Raw genomic sequence first — 7,730 nt, 5'->3', positions numbered from 1 at the left:
AACTGGGTGGAGCCCACCACAGCTCAAGGAGGCCTGCCTGCCTCTGTAGGCTCCACCTCTGGGGGCAGGGCACAGACAAACAAAAAGACAGCAGTAACCTCTGCAGACTTAAATGTCCCTGTCTGACAGCTTTGAAGAGAGCAGTGGTTCTCCCAGCACGCAGCTGGAGATCTGAGAACGGGCAGACTGCCTCCTCAAGTGGGTCCCTGACCCATGACCCCTGAGCAGCGTAACTGGGAGGCACCCCCCAACAGGGGCACACTGACACCTCACAAGGCAGGGTATTCCAACAGACCTGCAGCTGAGGGACCTGTCTGTTAGAAGGAAAACTAACAAACAGAAAGGACATCCACACCAAAAACCCATCTGTACATCACCATCATCAAAGACCAAAAGTAGATAAAACCACAAAGATGGGGAAAAAACAGAACAGAAAAACTGGAAACTCTAAAACGCAGAGCGCCTCTCCTCCTCCAAAGGAACGCAGTTCCTCACCAGCAACGGAACAAAGCTGGATGGAGAATGACTTTGACGAGCTGAGAGAAGAAGGCTTCAGACTATCAAATTACTCTGAGCTACGGGAGGACATTCAAACCAAAGGCAAAGAAGTTGAAAACTTTGAAAAAAATTTAGAAGAATGTATAACTAGAATAACCAATACAGAGAAGTGCTTAAAGGAGCTGATGGAGCTGAAAACCAAGGCTCGAGAACTACGTGAAGAATGCAGAAGCCTCAGGAGCCGATGCAATCAACTGGAAGAAAGGGTATCAGCAATGGAAGATGAAATGAATGAAATGAAGCAAGAAGGGAAGTTTAGAGAAAAAAGAATAAAAAGAAATGAGCAAAGCCTCCAAGAAATATGGGACTATGTGAAAAGACCAAATCTACGTCTGATTGGTGTACCTGAAAGTGATGGGGAGAATGGAACCAAGTTGGAAAACACTCTGCAGGATATTATCCAGGAGAACTTCCCCAATCTAGCAAGGCAGGCCAACGTTCAGATTCAGGAAATACAGAGAACGCCACAAAGATACTCCTCGAGAAGAGCAACTCCAAGACACATATTTGTCAGATTCACCAAAGTTGAAATGAAGGAAAAAATGTTAAGGGCAGCCAGAGAGAAAGGTCGGGTTACCCTCAAAGGGAAGCCCATCAGACTAATAGCTGATCTCTCGGCAGAAACTCTACAAGCCAGAAGAGAGTGGGGGCCAATATTCAACATACTTAAAGAAAAGAATTTTCAACCCAGAATTTCATATTCAGCCAAACTAAGCTTCATAAGTGAAGGAGAAATAAAATACTTTACAGACAAGCAAATGCTGAGAGATTTTGTCACCACCAGGCCTGCCCTAAAAGAGCTCCTGAAGGAAGTGCTAAACATGGAAAGGAACAACTGGTACCAGCCACTGCAAAATCATGCCAAAATGTAAAGACCATTGAGACCAGGAAGAAACTGCATCAACTAACGAGCAAAATCACCAGCTAACATCATAATGACAGGATCAAATTCACACATAACAATATTAACTTTAAATGTAAATGGACTAAATGCTCCAGTTAAAAGACACAGACTGGCAAATTGGATAAAGAGTCAAGACCCATCAGTGTGCTGTATTCAGGAAACTCATCTCACGTGCAGAGACACACATAGGCTCAAAATAAAAGGATGGAGGAAGATCTACCAAGCAAATGGAAAATGAAAAAAGGCAGGAGTTGCAATCCTAGTCTCTGATAAAATAGACTTTAAACCAACAAAGATCAAAAGAGACAAAGAAGGCCATTACATAATGGTAAAGGGATCAATTCAACAAGAAGAGCTAACTATCCTAAATATATATGCACCCAATACAGGAGCACCCAGATTCATAAAGCAAGTCCTGAGTGACCTACAAAGAGACTTAGACTCCCACACATTAATAATGGGAGACTTTAACACCCCATTGTCAACATTAGACAGATCAATGAGACAGGAAGTCAACAAGTATACCCAGGAATTGAACTCAGCTCCGCACCAAGCGGACCTAATAGACATCTACAGAACTCTCCACCCCAAATCAACAGAATATACATTTTTTTCAGCACCACACCACACCTATTCCAAAATTGACCACATACTTGGAAGTAAAGCTCTCCTCAGCAAATGTAAAAGAACAGAGATTATAACAAACTATCTCTCAGACCACAGTGCAATCAAACTAGAACTCAGGATTAAGAATCTCACTCAAAACCGCTCAACTACATGGAAACTGAACAACCTGCTCCTGAATGACGACTGGATACATAACGAAATGAAGGCAGAAATAAAGATGTTCTTTGAAACCAACGAGAACAAAGACACAACATACCAGAATCTCTGGGACGCATTCAAAGCAGTGTGTAGAGGGAAATTTATAGCACTAAATGCCCACAAGAGAAAGCAGGAAAGATCCAAACTTGACACCCTAACATCACAATTAAAAGAACTAGAAAAGCAAGAGCAAACACATTCAAAAGCTAGCAGAAGGCAAGAAATAACTAAAATCAGAGCAGAACTGAAGGAAATAGAGACACAAAAAACCCTTCAAAAAATTAATAAATCCAAGAGCTGGTTTTTTGAAAGGATCAGCAAAATTGATAGACCGCTAGCAAGACTAATAAAGAAAAAAAGAGAGAAGAATCAAATAGACACAATAAAAAATGATAAAGGTGATATCACCACCAATCCCACAGAAATACAAACTACCATCAGAGAATACTACAAACACCTCTACGCAAATAAACTAGAAAATCTAGAAGAAATGGATACATTCCTCGACACATACACTCTCCCAAGACTAAACCAGGAAGAAGTTGAATCTCTGAATAGACCAATAACAGGAGCTGAAATTGTGGCAATAATCAATAGTTTACCAACCAAAAATTGTCCAGGACTAGACGGATTCACAGCCGAATTCTACCAGAGGTACAAGGAGGAACTGGTACCATTCCTTCTGCAACTATTCCAATCAATAGAAAAAGAGGGAATCCTCCCTAACTCATTTTATGAGGCCAGCATCATTCTGATAACAAAGCCGGGCAGAGACACAACCAAAAAAGAGAATTTTAGACCAATATCCTTGATGAACATTGATGCAAAAATCCTCAATAAAATACTGGCAAAACGAATCCAGCAGCACATCAAAAAGCTTATCCACCATGATCAAGTGGGCTTCATCCCTAGGATGCAAGGCTGGTTCAACATACGCAAATCAATAAATGTAATCCAGCATATAAACAGAGCCAAAGACAAAAACCACATGATTATCTCAATAGATGCAGAAAAAGCCTTTGACAAAATTCAACAACCCTTCATGCTAAAAACTCTCAATAAATTAGGTATTGATGGGACGTATTTCAAAATAATAAGAGCTATCTATGACAAACCCACAGCCAATATCATACTGAATGGGCAAAAACTGGAAGCATTCCCTTTGAAAACTGGCACAAGACAGGGATGCCCTCTCTCACCACTCCTATTCAACATAGTGTTGGAAGTTCTGGCCAGGGCAATTAGGCAGGAGAAGGAAATAGACGGTATTCAATTAGGAAAAGAGGAAATCAAATTGTCCCTGTTTGCAGATGACATGATTGTATATCTAGAAAACCCCATTGTCTCAGCCCAAAATCTCCTTAAGCTGATAAGCAACTTCAGCAAAGTCTCAGGATACAAAATCAATGTACAAAAATCACAAGCATTCTTATACACCAACAACAGACAAACAGAGAGCCAAATCATGAGTGAACTCCCATTCACAATTGCTTCAAAGAGAATAAAATACCTAGGAATCCAACTTACAAGGGATGTGAAGGACCTCTTCAAGGAGAACTACAAACCACTGCTCAAGGAAATAAAAGAGGATACAAATGGAAGAACATTCCATGCTCATGGGTAGGAAGGATCAATATCGTGAAAATGGCCATACTGCCCAAGGTAATTTACAGATTCAATGCCATCCCCATCAAGCTACCAATGACTTTCTTCACAGAATTGGAAAAAACTACTTTAAAGTTCATATGGAACCAAAAAAGAGCCTGCATTGCCAAGGCAATCCTAAGCCAAAAGAACAAAGCTGGAGGCATCACACTACCTGACTTCAAACTATACTACAAGGCTATGGTAACCAAAACAGCATGGTACTGGTACCAAAACCGAGATATAGATCAATGGAACAGAACAGAGCCCTCAGAAATAACGCTGCATATCTACAACTATCTGATCTTTGACAAACCTGAGAAAAACAAGCAATGGGGAAAGGATTCCCTATTTAATAAATGGTGCTGGGAAAACTGGCTAGCCATATGTAGAAAGCTGAAACTGGATCCCTTCCTTACACCTTATACAAAAATCAATTCAAGATGGATTAAAGACTTAAACGTTAGACCTAAAACCATAAAAATCCTAGAAGAAAACCTAGGCATTACCATTCAGGATATAGGCATGGGCAAGGACTTCATGTCTAAAACACCAAAAGCAATGGCAACAAAAGCCAAAATTGACAAATGGGATCTAATTAAACTAAAGAGCTTCTGCACAGCAAAAGAAACTACCATCAGAATGAACAGGCAACCTACAAAATGGGAGAAAATTTTCTCAACCTACTCATCTGACAAAGGGCTAATATCCAGAATCTACAATGAACTCAAACAAATTTACAAGAAAAAACAAACAACCCCATCAAAAAGTGGGCGAAGGACATGAACAGACACTTCTCAAAAGAAGACATTTATGCAGCCAAAAAACACATGAAAAAATGCTCATCGTCACTGGCCATCAGAGAAATGCAAATCAAAACCACAATGAGATACCATCTCACACCAGTTAGAATGGCAATCATTAAAAAGTCAGGAAACAACAGGTGCTGGAGAGGATGTGGAGAAATAGGAACACTTTTACACTGTTGGTGGGACTGTAAACTAGTTCAACCATTGTGGAAGTCAGTGTGGAGATTCCTCAGGGATCTAGAACTACAAATACCATTTGACCCAGCCATCCCATTACTGGGTATATACCCAAATGACTATAAATCATGCTGCTATAAAGACACATGCACATGTATGTTTATTGCAGCACTATTTACAATAGCAAAGACTTGGAACCAAGCCAAATGTCCAACAATGATAGACTGGATTAAGAAAATGTGGCACATATACACCATGGAATACTATGCAGCCATAAAAAATGATGAGTTCATGTCCTTTGTAGGGACATGGATGAAATTGGAAATCATTATTCTCAGTAAACTATCACAAGAACAAAAAACCAAACACCGCATATTCTCACTCATAGGTGGGAATTGAACAATGAGATCACATGTACACAGGAAGGGGAATATCACACTCAGGGGACTGTTGTGGGGTGTGGGGAGGGGGGAGGGATAACATTGGGAGATATACCTGATGCTAGATGACGAGTTAGTGGGTGCAGCGCACCAGCATGGCACATGTATACATATGTAACTAACCCACACAATGTGCACATGTACCCTAAAACTTAAAGTATAAAGAAAAAAAAAAAAAAGACAAGATAGAATTCCAAATAAATTGGTATAGGTATGGCAAAAAAAAAAAAAAAAAAAAAAAGTTAGAACCTTGCTCTGGATTAGGCTTTAGCTGAAGGGAGGGTTGTGGCTGGTTTTATCTTCTATCTAGACCACTCTACCTTTCTCCATATCAGCAATGTCTCTTTTGCTTTCTTGTTACTCTTGTGTTCACTGGAGTAGCATTTTTAACTCCCTTCAAGAACTTTTCCTTTACATTCAGAACTTGACTAACTGTTCTTCACAAGAGGCCTAGCTTTCAGCCTATCTTGGCTTTCGACATGCCTTCCTCACACTAAACTTAATTATTTCCAGCTTTTGATTTAAAGTGGGAGACACGTGACTCTCATTTGAACACTGAGAGGCCATTGTAGGGTTGTTAACTGGCTTCATTTCTTTTTTTCTTTTTTTTTTTTTTTTGAGACAGAGTTTCGCTCTCATTGCCCAGGCTGGAGTGCGATGGCACAATCTTGGCTCACTGCAACCTCCACCTCCTGGGTTCAAGCAATTCTCCTGCCTCAGTCTCCTGAGTAGCTGAGATTACAGGCATGTGCCACCACAACCGGCTAATTTTGTATTTTTAGTAGAGATGGGGTTTCACCATGTTGGTCAGGCTGGTCTTGAACTCTGACCTCAGGTGATCTTCCCACCTTGACCTTCCTAAGTGCTGGGATTATAGATGTGAGCCACCATGCCCAGCCAACTGGCTTAATTTTTTTTTTTTTTTTCCTGGAGACGGAGTTTCACTCTTGTTGCCCAGGCTGTAGTGCAATGGCACGATCTCGGCTCATTGCAAACTCCACCTCCCAGGTTCAAGTAATTCTCCTGCCTCAGCCTCCTGAGTAGCTGGGATTACAGGCATGCACCACCACACCTGGCTAATTTTGTATTTTTAGTAGAGACGGGGGTTTCTCCATGTTGGTCAGGCTGGTCTTGAACTCCCAAGCTCAGGTGATCCACCCACCTCGGCCTCCTAAAGTGCTGGGATTGCAGGCGCGAGCCACCGTGCCCAGCTGGCTTAATTTCAATATTGTTATGTTTCAGAGAATGGAGGGGCCTGAGGAAAAGAAAGATGAAGGAACACCCAGTGAGTAGAGCAGTCAGAACACACATAATATTTATCAATTAAGTCTGCTGTCTTATATGGGTGAGGCTCATGGCACCCCAAAATTATTATTAGCATCAAAGATTACCAATCACATATCAACATAACAGATATGATAATTACAAAAATTTTGAAATATTCCAAGAATTACCAAAATGTGACATAGGGATACAGAGTATGCAATCATGCTGTTCGAAAAATGGTGCCAATAGACTTGGTATACACAGGGTTGCCAGAAACCTTCATTTTGGGCAAAACACAAGACCTGTAAAGTGCAAAATGCCTGTACTGAGCAAGGATTTACCAGCTCAATTCCTTTTGTTTTACAAATGAGTAAACCAGGGACAGGTACTTTCAGTGGCAGGAAGTTATGAAAGCAAATAAAGACAAGATTTCTTAACTCTCTACTTCTGGTCTCTTGGCATCACACTACTGGTTCCCAAGTGGAGTTTCCAGAATGGCAGCATGAATGTTATCTAAGAATTTGCTAGCAATGCTACTTTTCAGGTGCTGCTCCAGACCTAATGAATCAGGAGCTCCAAGAGTGAGGCCTCAGCAAGCTGTGTTTTAACAAGTCCTCCAGGTAATTCTAATGCACATTAAAGTATTAAGGAGGCCTATTTGCATCAAGATTGCACCTGTGCAGTCAGAAAGCCAAGCATGAGCTGGAGCATTTGTGAGTGGAATAGGGATTCCCTCTGACTAGGGAGACTGACTTGTGGGTTAAAGTAGCTAATCAGAGAAGGGACATTGTGAGTTTAGGATGTAAGTGGAAACTACAATTCTCTAAGTACTATCAGGTCTGTTGTGGCCCAGATTTTTCTGCCTTCTTATCTCTTCCAATAAAAGTTTCAACTGCACATTTGAGGACTTGAAGGGATAATTTCTAATTGTATAATGAAAACCAGTAGAAGGGGGAAAAAAAGTGGGCTGGTCATGGTGGTTCACAACTGTAATCCCAGCACTTTGGGATGCTGAGGCGGATGGATTGCTTGAGCCCAGAAGTTCGAGACCAGCCTGGGCAACATAGAGAAACCTCACGTCTACAAAAACACAAAAATCAGCCAAGC

This window comes from Pan paniscus, chromosome 2 (genome assembly GCF_029289425.2).
Source record: "Pan paniscus chromosome 2, NHGRI_mPanPan1-v2.0_pri, whole genome shotgun sequence".
Classification (NCBI taxonomy): Eukaryota; Metazoa; Chordata; class Mammalia; order Primates; family Hominidae; genus Pan; species Pan paniscus.
The sequence above is the reverse complement of the archived record's forward strand: the minus strand, read 5'-3'. Positions refer to the sequence as shown.